Raw genomic sequence first — 13547 nt, 5'->3', positions numbered from 1 at the left:
TCTCTCTCTCTCTCTCTCTCTCTCTCTCTCTCTCACACACACACACACACACACACACACACACACACACACACACCACACACCCCATACACACACACATGTAAAACTTAACAAAGTAAATAGGATTTGGGTGGTGCCTTAAAATTTCCCAAGTGGAAAAATGTCCCAGCTATTAATTCTTCCAGCCTGTGGCAGATCTTCTAGATTTAAGGCCTTGTTGTTGATTCTCTATTGCCTGGTGTTTTCTGGGTCAGAGAGTATATATGCTTGAAGAGAAGAGATCATAGAAATGTCAAAACATACCAGGGGGAAGGTCAGCTACCTACCTATGGTGAGGCTTTGACCTGGTAGCTCTCCGCCAGGCAGAGACTGGCCCTCAGCCTTACAGATGGGGAAACCCAGTTTTGCCTGTGCCTCAGGTTTGTGCAGTTCATGAGGATGATGACTCAACACTGTGGAAACTCATGATTGACATGTGTGCTTCTTACCCAGAATATCAATTTAATGACAGACAATGAAAAAGGACCTGCTACTCAAAATTTTTCTCCTGGCATAGAAACCATATGGGGAGCCAAATTATATTTAGAAGGTTGATTTGGTGAGCATAAAATTAGAACAAATTATGAAGTGTCATAAGGTTAAAATAGCCTGGTACCTCCATCCATTAACAGGCTAGGACATATCTGCCAATCACACCAGACTGCCTAAGGCCTCAGACCATTCCAAACAATGCTTTTTGGACACTGCCAAACTTTATCTTCATGGCTCACCATTTAATTTATTTCATTACCAAATAACCCCCTTTCTAATGAGCAATTCTTTCTTTGGATGAGTTAATACAGTCACAGGCTATGGATAAAGATTATTGCTCTTAAAGTTCCTTTTCATGCTTCTCTTTACATATAGCTCTGGGAGAGCAGTTTTCAACTGCCAGGGCCACCTCGTGGTTACCTCCCACTCTACATACTGTGTTCAACTTCTAAGAGAACCGAAATCCAAATCGAAAAGAGTACAAATAAATATAAAACCAAACTAATTACCTTACCCACAGCGCCTCCACCAAACCAAATCAGTTCCCCAAACTAACTTATCTTTTAAAAAAAATTAATGATAAAGCTCATCTTTGACTCTTCTCTCTCTGTTGTCCCTTATTCTTGAGGTGGCCAAGTCTTATTTTCTCCTCCTTCTCAATGCCTCCCCCATCCATTGTTTGTTTTCCATTCCCACTGTCTCACTTTTTAAAAAAAAATCTCAACCTGAATTACTGCGAGTCCAGTAATTCCTTTCCTTGCCTCCTGTTTCCTCTCTTCTCCTCTCATCTGCATACCATTGTCCTATTAATCTTCTAGAAACTTTCTCAAAATATTGAAGGACCCCTCATGACACAAAGAATGAAGTGCGAATGCTCTGGACCAGGGCTCAAAGTTCTCCCAAGCTTGGTCTTTATGTTCTGTTTGGCGTTGCTTTCTGTGATCCCTCAACAGGACCCTGCATTTCAGCTTTGTATATTCACTATGTACAAATGAAAAAGTTAAATACAGACAATACTTATGTTTTGTAATGCAAACCTACCAGGAAGAAGTCTTAGAAATTAACACCAATAGATAGTTTGCAGATTTTCATTTTAACAAATCATTCAACTTTTTAAAAAAAATTCTCTGTGTTTACCTTCACAGACACATACATACTTTCATAGAACCATGGCTAGTTACCAGGTAATCAACGAGTATCCATAGCTGCAGTCATGCTTTTGAAGGAAACCTAAACCTGTCCAATGTAGGTCTTAATCCAATGACAACTTCAGACAAGCATCGCATAACTCATATTGACTTGTGACCTACCATCATTCAGAAATATCTTGGAACATAAATGTCTCTGACATTTAATGTAATAGAAACTCTGCTTATTTCTTACGCAGGATGTGACCTTGAGGGACATAATATGATCTGTTGGGTTTAGTCACCTTTCAGTAAGAACCTGACACAAAGTGATTTGAGCATGACACATCAAAGGGAATATTTTGACTCATGTAATTCAAAACGTGACATAGCTATACCCAAGTATTCAAACATGAACATATCTCAGCTCTGCATTTCCTCATGCTTTATTCCCCAGTAGATTCTTTCCAGATAGAAGGAACGACCAGCAGCTCAGTCTTAGCAACCCCAGCAAAAAAGTGAAGACTACTACTAATAGTAGCCTTCACTACTATTAGTTACTTCCCTCAGAAGTCTCTGTAGCATATAGTCTCATGAATTTATTCTAAGCAAAACTATGACAGGTGAGAAAATATGTACATCCCATGAGGTTTCACTTTCCCAATACTATCAATAAATATGCTACGGTGGATTCTTATTGGGCCAGCTCAAGTCATATGCCCATTATTGAACCAATCACTGTGGCAGGGGGATACATTGCCTTGATTACCCAGGACTGTCTCATATACTCCTGCTCCCTGCTGAAGCCACAGGATGGGGTCAGCTCCACTGCACTACATGGATTGAGAATGGAGGAAATGTAGTTCTCCCAAGGAAAATCAAACGCTGTTATCAGAAGAAGCGAGAACAGATACAAAACAAACAGGTGAATACTAGGGGCAGATTCTTACATTAATGGGCATCCCTATTATCTCTTACTATCATATATTCATTCATGAGTCCCACAACTTTATAATCAAATTTTGAGATTAACTTTAGCAATTTGTATCAATATTTTTAATATACATACCCTTAACACAGCAATTCTGTTTCTAGGAATGATAGCTCTGCTATTAAGTGTTTTCCTACATGCCCAACACTGGTCTGTGTACATTGCAGACGTTATTTCATTTAATACAGAACTCTAGGATGGAGTGGTATTATCTCTATCTTTGAGCTAAAGAAATTGGGCTGTTAAGGGACTTAAACAAGGTTGCACAGCTAAAAAGAGGTAAAGCCAGAAGTCAGCCTTCAAAGTCTTCACTACTATTAGTTACTTCCCTCAGCAGTCTCTGTGGCATATAGTCTCATGAATTTATTCTAAGCAAAACTATGACAGGTGAGAAAAGATGTACATCCCAGGAGGTTATTTATAAATATTTGTCTACAGAACTCAAGTGTGAAATAAAGTTTCAATAAATTATGTCAACCTACATATTCCTCTCATTATCAGTAAATATATACTAAGTTCTTACTTTATAAAATGATAAAAGATTAATGACTTTTTTGGTAAGGCTGTGAAATTACAATTTTGTTCAAACCAGCTGTCTAAGCTACGGAAGCATCCACAGTTAATCAAACACAATAAGGCCTTGTGCATTGTTTCATATCTCTCACCATGTCAGTTTACCATTTAGGAAAAAGTTGGATACTTAATCAGTACAACAACTCAAAATATATCTTTATACATTGCAGCTGTCTATTATCAGGCCAAAGAGAGCTTTAGGCTAAATTATTTAACCTTGATGACACTTAACACTGGAACATTCCATCAAATTGGAAAGTGAGTGGCCTAGGAGCCTACAGACCTGCTGGTTTTAACCATTTCACCCAAGAGTGAGAAGCTTCTGTTAGCAGTCAGAAACCTTCGCTCTGCCCTAGTCCCCAAATCAGGGCAAAAGAGGGGGTAGGACAGCAATGGCCCTGAAGCCAATGAAGAGCTTAGACCACTCTAAGGACAGCTGGAAAGGTAGCCATACCGGTCTAGGTTTCTGACAGCTGCCTGGACCAGGTGGGAGGAGGGGGAAAACTCAATACATAGAACTCGGTAACACACAGAAAGATCAGTTAATTTATAATCAGTCTCTTTTTTACCATGCCTCCATTTCTCATTATCCTCCGGAATGTATCCTCAGCAAATATAGCCCTAAAACACTCCTGAAAAGCACATGAAGGAGAAGCTCATTTGCACAAGAGTAATGATTTAGTCCTGTGAACTTTTAATTTGCATAATCCCCTTTCCTTTCCCCCTTTTGTAAAGGTCTTTGATATTTTTTTCTCCAAATGACGTGGGTTGGGGAAAGGAATTAAGCAAGCATCAAAGTTCTCCCTCCTGTGTTCTCAGCTATTACATTAATCTTTAAGATTTTTCTCTCCCATTTATTAAAAATCAGTGACTCATCCAACTTTACACATAAATCCACATCAAAGTTAATTAGAATCTTGGTAGGCTAATGTTTGTCTCTTCCCTTATTAATTCCTAGAAGCTTGAAGCAAGGCTCTGTATGTGATTGTGGAAGAAAGGAAAAGAGAAGCCAGTGGACTGACCTGCTAGGTCTTCACAGGCAGTGTTTGCATGGCTGGATTCAGAGTTGGGCCCAAGCCCACTTGCTGTGAAGAAGGACCAGGCCTCTAAGTAGCCCTGCTGATGGTCAGGTCAACCTCCTCTGGAACTGCGGTGAACCCTGACACCAATCTGAAAGAGGGAAAATGGAGGTAAGAATTAAACAATAGAGGATAGAGCCTTGCTTGCTGACGTCTTTTGCTCTCCCTCCTCTATAATCAGGAAAAGCAGCCAATCATTCTTGTAAATTGACTTTCTATCCTGTAAAGTTAAAAAAAAAAAAAAAAAAGATACCATGCAGCTTTGTAGAACTTCTACTGGAAGCAGGAAAAAAAAATAAAGTGCAAGAGGTAAGAGGATAGTACAAGATAGAAATGATCACACAGCAAGACATTTTTGCGTTTGGTTTTCTCAAAGTGTACCTGGAAACAGAATGTACGGAGAGTACATGAGTAGGATAGGGGATTCGATCTAATGTACTTATTAGTGAGAAACTGACAGCACCAGCTCCAGGATTTATTGCATACTGATTTTGCTTTAGGAACTTTGTGTGGAAATCACATAAAACAAACTGAGAAAACAAACTTTCTTCCCAAACCATTCTTGAAATGTGTTGGGAAATCTTCCAAAGTATTTTCTTATTTTGAAAAATTAGTTACATTATTAACATTCCAAAGTCTAAAGAATACACAACAGGAAAGCCAAAACCTCATACTTCTGCCCCCTAACAAGAGGCTTAAATTATCCACAGATAAGACAAGTTAAAGTTTTACAGCATAATAAACTTATTTCACATTCATACATTTGAAACTACTCTTTATAAAGCCATATAATTCCACACTATATGTAAGGAGATAATTTGAAGTCCTAGAAAAACTTAAAACCAAAAGAGTTCATATTGAGTTTAACCTACACTGGAGGGCTGATGCATTGTATTCAGAGCTTCCTCCCTTAGCTCTGATGACTAAGACTTTGTTCTGGGTCACATTCCATGTGCTCAGATCCTTTCCTCCCAGGAAGTTTCTTACCCTTTCCCACCACCTTCCTCTCCCCCTCAAAACACAAGTATCAGGCCGTCTCACCAGCTTGCCCAGAGCCAATGCTCCTGAGTCCCAGCTTGAGTTCACCTCCCAGGAGGCTCTTCTGCCTCCAGAGAACAAGAAATCCAGGCAGGTTGAACCCCCAGAAGAATTGATAATTCCAGAAAAAGAACAGGGACGGTAACAGGCAGAATCAAAGGCACTTTCAGTCCTACAGAGGGGCGGCCACAAGATTGCTTTGGATCAATGGGTTCTTCACACCATTACACAGCATGGCTAAAATGTAGGGCTGGGGGTGGGCACAGATGCCTCAAATATGATAATCAGTTTATAATATTCACATTGTCACATAAGACCAGGTAAACCAGACTTGGGTTTTGCAATTTACATAGCCAAGTTCACATCCTTGTGGCAACTCTACCACATTTCTACCCGTTACTGTTCAGTCCCTTTGAGATATGAAAAGGGTTGTTTTCCGACATCCCTTGGCCCTTCCTTCCCTAGATGCTACATTTAAACTTCATCTTCACTTTTCAATGCTCAACCCACACTGCTCTTAAGGATCTATTGTTGTTTTGTATGAAATAAAATGATAAACATTGAATTTTGACACACCCTCTGTGCCACACTAATTCAACACCTACAAATGAGACATTTGTTTCGATTCATTATATGTAACAGAAATCATACAGAGGAGCCATGTTTTATGCAGGGATAGGTCTAAAGTCAGCATGTAAAATAAAATCACGTAGCAGCTAAATTTGTTATTCCCTTAATTTGGAATGCATAATTTTGTGTATACAGTCCTACTCAGTAATATATATCACTTTCAAATGATTCCACTTAATATAAGTGAAAAATATAATTTTCAACATTTTTTAATTTTGTAAGAAGAGAGAGTGAGAAGCTGGTATTCTTCATTGAGTTCTGAATAAGGTAGCTGGTTTGCATTTAGAGTGCATGTTCTATTAAAAAAAAAAAACCAAAAAACACAACCATGTCTTTAAGGGCTAGAATCCCACAGAGCAGCAAGATGCTCCTCTATGAGAATCACACAAGAGCTAGACACACAGGGGAGCACCAGTTGTTGGTGTCATGGTGGATGTACGATTAAAATAAATATTTTTGGGCTTCCCTGGTGGCGCAGTGGTTGAGAGTCTGCCTGCCAATGCAGGTGACACGGGTTCGTTCCCTGGTCCGGGAAGATCCCACATGCCGTGGAGCAGTTAGGCCCGTGAGCCATGGCCGCTGAGCCTGCACATCCAGAGCCTGTGCTCTGCAACGGGAGAGGCCACAGCAGTGAGAGGCCCGCGTACCGCAAAAATAAATAAATAAATAAATAAATATTTTTGTCCTTCTCTCACTTTTATCTTGTTTTTTATTGTTGTGTAGGCTGTTGGTTTGCTAAGCCAAGCACTTTTAGTTGAATTCCCATAAATTAAATGTGTATGTGTATGAAATGCAACTCCACTGTAGAGAAAAAAATGTGTATCAGGTTGATTACCCAGCAATGCTCACTTATTTGTGTATTTACTCTAAATATGAAGTTTGACTCCTTTTTACTGGGGGACTGAATCTCCTATTGCCACTGCTGCATGCAAAAAGATGTCCATATACACATGCACAGATGCATGCGGGCTTTACACACACACATGCACATACCACCACCACTGAGGGGGCAGTATATGAAACACCCTCCTCCAAAATCTCCAGTCAAGGTTTAATCAACTTCGTCCCACTAACTGTTAAACCCCTTGGCATCTACAACCCCACCCCACCCTTGCCATGTGACCAGAGGTCTCATCTACTTCCTTGTGCCCTGGAAGTTACCTACATGGTGCCTACAATGCCCCTTTGGGCACTGAGTTCCTCCGGGGCCCCACCAGTACCCTGCCCTGGTCCAGGGCCCTGCTGTGTGCTGCAGGCTCTGCTGTCCTCACTGTGACCTGCACTTTTGCCATGGCCACCTTTCTGCCCCCAGCACTGCTGGTAGTCTCTATTGTTGCTGCATCTGCTGCGGTAACCAGTACTGCTGGCTGCCTCTCCCCTAGAAAGGCAAGAAAAAGAGCAAACCAAGACACTCTTGGGTACTAGTCAGCTCTCTCCTTCGACAGTTCAAAGTCTGAATTTCTGGGTTATATGGAGTCTTGAAGATACCACCGCAGGAGGGAAGGAGGGGGCCTTGTCAGCAAAGGGCATATTTCAGGTTAGTTGACGATGGAAAAATCATTAACATGAAATAACGGCAACAACAAACACTTAACATAGCACTTAGAACACCCTAAGCACTGCTTTAAGTGCTGACACACATTAACTCATTTAAGGCAACTGTTTTGGCCCCTTTCAACGTTAAGAACATGTTGCTACCTGTATTGGCCTCCTAACCCCACCCCAAACTTGCCAATAGGAGGGAAATCCCTTTCTCTCCCATTGTCAGCCAGAGTGACAGTTCTGTCTTCCCAGTCAGGGCATACTCAGATTGCATGTGGTTGATAGCTGGCTTCTCCCAAATTCTAGCAGTCCGAGATTACTAGATTACAATATAAAGTGTAGGCTTCCTAGGAACAGATAATGTGTTTGCATTCACATTTTTAAACTCGTTTTATAAAGAAAATGAGTAGGAAACGTTTATACATACATATATACATGCATATGCATTGATATATTTATCTCATATATGAGATACACATGATATACATATGAGAAAACAAATGACATATATAGTCATATACATATGAGAAAAACATATATAAAAAGTAGAGAGAAGAGTATAATAAACCTTTATAAACCAGTCCTAATTTCAACAATTATCAACATGTGAATAATCTTGTTTCATCTATACCCCACCCACAGAATTATTTTGAAGCAAATTGCAGACATCCTATTATTTCATCTATAAATACCTCAGTATGTGTGCCAGTTATCAGTTTAACATTCCGCAGCTCCAAACCCACCCTTCTTTGTTCCAATGTGTGATTCTGGAGCTGGACCCTAGAAACATTTCTCTTTTGCCAGCTGGCAAGATGTTAAGCTTTGTCGTTAGAGGACATCAGAGGGACCCTGGAGGCGGAAGGGATGTCTCTTCCAGGCCTCACTGTGCTCTCCCCTGCCTGTTCTTGTAGTCGCAGGCAGAGGCAGCTCAGGAGCCGCATAGGGGCACTCACCTCCCAGAGAGTTTGGCAGCACCCAAATGGGTGGCTTCCCGGTGAGTTCTGCTGGCATCTCAGCCAACCTCCCAGTGAGTCTCACATATGCTCAGCTGGGGTCTTCTCATGATTTTATGTATGTGTGTGTTTGTATGCAGCTACATGCAAAACATTTCCATGATTCTAAAGTTACAGCTACAAAACAAAGAATATTTAGTGCAGTCTAGCTTCCATTCGTGTCCTCTTCCCTTTCCTTTAAGAAATCATTTTTCATTAATTTGTCAATTCTACCATTTTTAAAGATAAAAGCAAAAATATTCACATTCTCCTTTCTTTAAAAAAGGTAGCACACTATATGTACTATTTTGTACTTTGCTTTTTTCCACTTAACAGTATATCCTGAAAATCACTTCGTAAATGTAGAGAGACTTCTACTGCTGTTGCTTAGTATTCCCTGAGTGAATGCACGATATTCAACCATCCCTGAACTGGTGGACACCTGAGTTGTCTCCAGTCTTTTGCTATTATAGGCAATGCTTCAGCGAACATGTCTTTTCATTTTTGTATCAGAGTATCTTCAGTATTGTATCAGTTAGCTTTTGCTATCTATAGCACATTACCTCAAAACTTAGTGGCATAGAGCAACATCATTTAATAGCTCAACATTCTGTAGGTCAGCAATTTGGGCAGAGCTCAGCCCTGTCCTTCCTTCTGCTGTTTTCACTCAAGTGACTGAAGTCAGCTGTCAACTCAGTTGGAACTGGAGAGTCCAAGGTAGACTCACTCACATGTTGGGAGGTTGGTCAGCTGCCGGCCAAGAAGCCACGAGTGGCCTCTCACCCTCTGGTAGGCTAGCTAGCACTCACTTATACGTTCTTGTTGCACTCTCAGGGTTCCAAGCACGTCAAGAGAAAACAAAACCCAGTGCACAAGTACTTTTCAATCTTCTGCTTGCATTAACTTTGCTACTGTCCTGGGTACTCAGACTAGCTCATTGTCATGGGGAAGAGGGTGACTACCCAAAGATATGCACACAGGCAGAGGTATTCTAGCAGTCATTTGCAATCTGTCACAGGGACAGATCTCCAGAGACAAGGTTGTTGGGTCACAGGGCAAATTCAAATGTAAAATTTCCAAATCCCCCAACCTCCTAGCCCTAAGGATTAGACCATTAGCATTCCCTCCCACTATGAATGAAAGTGCCTGTTTCTCATAGTGTCAGTGCCCATACAATAGAGTATGTTTTCAAACTTTAATATCTTTGTCAATCTAAAAGTGAGTGATGGTTTCTCAGTGGCAATTTAATCTGCATCTCTCAATATTAGTGAGGTGGAGCATTCTTTTCATATGCTTAGGAGCCATTTGGATTTTATCTGTGAACTGCCTATATTGCTTGTCCATTTTTTCGCTATCAATCGCTACAGAGCGATTGGTCTTCTCTACTTTTACAAGCTTTGTATATATTAGGACTATTAGCCCTTTGTCAGTGATATAAATTACAAATATTTTTCCCAATTTATCATTTGTCTTTATGCTTTTTTAACCGCGCAATCTTTCCTTTGTTTCTGGACTTTGAGTCACTGTTAGAATAAGTTTTATCCATTCCCAAATAATGGGGGAATTCACCCATGTTCTTCTAATATTTGTGTGTGTTGGGAGGAGGGGATCTAAATATTCCAGTTTCCCTATCAAGATACCACCTCTGTTGTAAACTAAATATCCTTAACTAATTGGGTGTATATTCAGTTGACATTTTAAAGTATGACTAATTCCAAGTGAAAATGTGAATTAGTCAAATTCTGTATTCCTGTTCTCCATCTCTGCCTCTACCTATAACTGAATTTACACTCCCTTTTTTTTTTATTTTTTATTTATTTTTTATTTTTTATTACCCCACCCCACCCTTGCCATGTGACCAGAGGTCTCATCTACTTCCTTGTGCCCTGGAAGTTACCTACATGGTGCCTACAATGCCCCTTTGGGCACTGAGTTCCTCCGGGGCCCCACCAGTACCCTGCCCTGGTCCAGGGCCCTGCTGTGTGCTGCAGGCTCTGCTGTCCTCACTGTGACCTGCACTTTTGCCATGGCCACCTTTCTGCCCCCAGCACTGCTGGTAGTCTCTATTGTTGCTGCATCTGCTGCGGTAACCAGTACTGCTGGCTGCCTCTCCCCTAGAAAGGCAAGAAAAAGAGCAAACCAAGACACTCTTGGGTACTAGTCAGCTCTCTCCTTCGACAGTTCAAAGTCTGAATTTCTGGGTTATATGGAGTCTTGAAGATACCACCGCAGGAGGGAAGGAGGGGGCCTTGTCAGCAAAGGGCATATTTCAGGTTAGTTGACGATGGAAAAATCATTAACATGAAATAACGGCAACAACAAACACTTAACATAGCACTTAGAACACCCTAAGCACTGCTTTAAGTGCTGACACACATTAACTCATTTAAGGCAACTGTTTTGGCCCCTTTCAACGTTAAGAACATGTTGCTACCTGTATTGGCCTCCTAACCCCACCCCAAACTTGCCAATAGGAGGGAAATCCCTTTCTCTCCCATTGTCAGCCAGAGTGACAGTTCTGTCTTCCCAGTCAGGGCATACTCAGATTGCATGTGGTTGATAGCTGGCTTCTCCCAAATTCTAGCAGTCCGAGATTACTAGATTACAATATAAAGTGTAGGCTTCCTAGGAACAGATAATGTGTTTGCATTCACATTTTTAAACTCGTTTTATAAAGAAAATGAGTAGGAAACGTTTATACATACATATATACATGCATATGCATTGATATATTTATCTCATATATGAGATACACATGATATACATATGAGAAAACAAATGACATATATAGTCATATACATATGAGAAAAACATATATAAAAAGTAGAGAGAAGAGTATAATAAACCTTTATAAACCAGTCCTAATTTCAACAATTATCAACATGTGAATAATCTTGTTTCATCTATACCCCACCCACAGAATTATTTTGAAGCAAATTGCAGACATCCTATTATTTCATCTATAAATACCTCAGTATGTGTGCCAGTTATCAGTTTAACATTCCGCAGCTCCAAACCCACCCTTCTTTGTTCCAATGTGTGATTCTGGAGCTGGACCCTAGAAACATTTCTCTTTTGCCAGCTGGCAAGATGTTAAGCTTTGTCGTTAGAGGACATCAGAGGGACCCTGGAGGCGGAAGGGATGTCTCTTCCAGGCCTCACTGTGCTCTCCCCTGCCTGTTCTTGTAGTCGCAGGCAGAGGCAGCTCAGGAGCCGCATAGGGGCACTCACCTCCCAGAGAGTTTGGCAGCACCCCTTCCCGGTGAGTTCTGCTGGCATCTCAGCCAACCTCCCAGTGAGTCTCACATATGCTCAGCTGGGGTCTTCTCATGATTTTATGTATGTGTGTGTTTGTATGCAGCTACATGCAAAACATTTCCATGATTCTAAAGTTACAGCTACAAAACAAAGAATATTTAGTGCAGTCTAGCTTCCATTCGTGTCCTCTTCCCTTTCCTTTAAGAAATCATTTTTCATTAATTTGTCAATTCTACCATTTTTAAAGATAAAAGCAAAAATATTCACATTCTCCTTTCTTTAAAAAAGGTAGCACACTATATGTACTATTTTGTACTTTGCTTTTTTCCACTTAACAGTATATCCTGAAAATCACTTCGTAAATGTAGAGAGACTTCTACTGCTGTTGCTTAGTATTCCCTGAGTGAATGCACGATATTCAACCATCCCTGAACTGGTGGACATCTGAGTTGTCTCCAGTCTTTTGCTATTATAGGCAATGCTTCAGCGAACATGTCTTTTCATTTTTGTATCAGAGTATCTTCAGTATTGTATCAGTTAGCTTTTGCTATCTATAGCACATTACCTCAAAACTTAGTGGCATAGAGCAACATCATTTAATAGCTCAACATTCTGTAGGTCAGCAATTTGGGCAGAGCTCAGCCCTGTCCTTCCTTCTGCTGTTTTCACTCAAGTGACTGAAGTCAGCTGTCAACTCAGTTGGAACTGGAGAGTCCAAGGTAGACTCACTCACATGTTGGGAGGTTGGTCAGCTGCCGGCCAAGAAGCCACGAGTGGCCTCTCACCCTCTGGTAGGCTAGCTAGCACTCACTTATACGTTCTTGTTGCACTCTCAGGGTTCCAAGCACGTCAAGAGAAAACAAAACCCAGTGCACAAGTACTTTTCAATCTTCTGCTTGCATTAACTTTGCTACTGTCCTGGGTACTCAGACTAGCTCATTGTCATGGGGAAGAGGGTGACTACCCAAAGATATGCACACAGGCAGAGGTATTCTAGCAGTCATTTGCAATCTGTCACAGGGACAGATCTCCAGAGACAAGGTTGTTGGGTCACAGGGCAAATTCAAATGTAAAATTTCCAAATCCCCCAACCTCCTAGCCCTAAGGATTAGACCATTAGCATTCCCTCCCACTATGAATGAAAGTGCCTGTTTCTCATAGTGTCAGTGCCCATACAATAGAGTATGTTTTCAAACTTTAATATCTTTGTCAATCTAAAAGTGAGTGATGGTTTCTCAGTGGCAATTTAATCTGCATCTCTCAATATTAGTGAGGTGGAGCATTCTTTTCATATGCTTAGGAGCCATTTGGATTTTATCTGTGAACTGCCTATATTGCTTGTCCATTTTTTCGCTATCAATCGCTACAGAGCGATTGGTCTTCTCTACTTTTACAAGCTTTGTATATATTAGGACTATTAGCCCTTTGTCAGTGATATAAATTACAAATATTTTTCCCAATTTATCATTTGTCTTTATGCTTTTTTAACCGCGCAATCTTTCCTTTGTTTCTGGACTTTGAGTCACTGTTAGAATAAGTTTTATCCATTCCCAAATAATGGGGGAATTCACCCATGTTCTTCTAATATTTGTGTGTGTTGGGAGGAGGGGATCTAAATATTCCAGTTTCCCTATCAAGATACCACCTCTGTTGTAAACTAAATATCCTTAACTAATTGGGTGTATATTCAGTTGACATTTTAAAGTATGACTAATTCCAAGTGAAAATGTGAATTAGTCAAATTCTGTATTCCTGTTCTCCATCTCTGCCTCTACCTATAACTGAA

The 13547-nt window shown here is 40.6% G+C and overlaps 1 protein-coding gene across 6 annotated transcripts in view; it reads right to left on the bottom strand.

The window, feature by feature from the left end:
- Positions 1 to 13547, bottom strand: part of NABP1 (nucleic acid binding protein 1) — a 137882-nt gene that overhangs the window by 62367 nt on the left and 61968 nt on the right. For all 6 annotated transcript variants that reach the window (XR_008618899.1, XR_008618898.1, XR_003677214.1 and 3 more), the window contains exon 7: positions 4245 to 4392. The gene's annotated coding sequence lies outside the window, so the exon portion shown is untranslated. The remainder of the gene's footprint in view (positions 1 to 4244; positions 4393 to 13547) is intronic.

Source organism: Physeter macrocephalus, chromosome 2 (genome assembly GCF_002837175.3).
Source record: "Physeter macrocephalus isolate SW-GA chromosome 2, ASM283717v5, whole genome shotgun sequence".
NCBI lineage: Eukaryota > Metazoa > Chordata > Mammalia > Artiodactyla > Physeteridae > Physeter > Physeter macrocephalus.
The sequence above is the reverse complement of the archived record's forward strand: the minus strand, read 5'-3'. Positions and strand labels throughout refer to the sequence as shown.